Source organism: Mycetomoellerius zeteki, unplaced genomic scaffold (assembly GCF_001594055.1).
Source record: "Mycetomoellerius zeteki isolate Tzet28-1 unplaced genomic scaffold, Tzet1.0 scaffold155, whole genome shotgun sequence".
Classification (NCBI taxonomy): Eukaryota; Metazoa; Arthropoda; class Insecta; order Hymenoptera; family Formicidae; genus Mycetomoellerius; species Mycetomoellerius zeteki.
In genome coordinates, this window is record NW_017256500.1 from 904,443 (window position 1) to 905,253 (window position 811).

General features: G+C 31.1%; 1 protein-coding gene across 5 annotated transcripts in view; it reads left to right on the plus strand.

The window, feature by feature from the left end:
• LOC108720796 (protein gustavus) overlaps positions 1 to 811 on the plus strand; it is a 185,523-nt gene that overhangs the window by 129,034 nt on the left and 55,678 nt on the right. The gene's annotated exons all lie outside the window — the stretch shown is intronic.

An 811-nucleotide genomic window follows, 5' to 3' on the forward strand; every position in this document is an offset into this window, starting at 1 on the left:
TTACACATATGTATTGCTGAGGAGGACTCCAAAGTGAGTCGAAACGTTCAATAAAGAGGATTCTACACATTAATGATTAATTAAGATTGAAATTAATCGTTGGCACCTTCATCAGCCCGTGACTCGTATGGCCTTTACGGATTGTGTTATTATTATTTTTATTATAACTATAATGTTATCATCAACAAATATTTACTGTTCTTCAGTAATGATACACTGATTCACTTTTAGAGATTTAATTTCCTACAGATTGAATCTACAGAAAATCATAACCTCAAAATTTTGAGAAAAATCACACTATATTTGTGAACATTTAAAATATATTATCAAAAAATATAAAAACAGATGAAAAATGGGTGATAGCGATAAATTTTACTCCCAACCGATTTTTTTTTTACTTCCCAATCGATTACTCATCGGCCAAACGAGATTAGGTTATCCGACTCTTACCCAATGTGTCTCATAGTAATGTAAATTATTTATATTATATTCGTAACGTCGCTTGACGTCGATTGAGTCAAAACGCTATATTTATGCGCATCATGGCTTAATAATTTTTATTATACATAACTTTTTTTAAATATATTTTTGTTAACTGAGTGTTCCTATCGTTGTCTACATTACATCATTGAGACAATATGAGATGGTAGAATGAGTTTTGATCTCTTCAATAGTTTTAAATATGTCCAAGGGACCTTTTTTCAGAAATCCACTGACTTGTTAACATATTTTTCTGCAAATTCCAGACGTTTGATTTTATTGGCCTTCCGAATCATAGGACGACGCACTGCAAAACTGTTTCTAAGTCCAA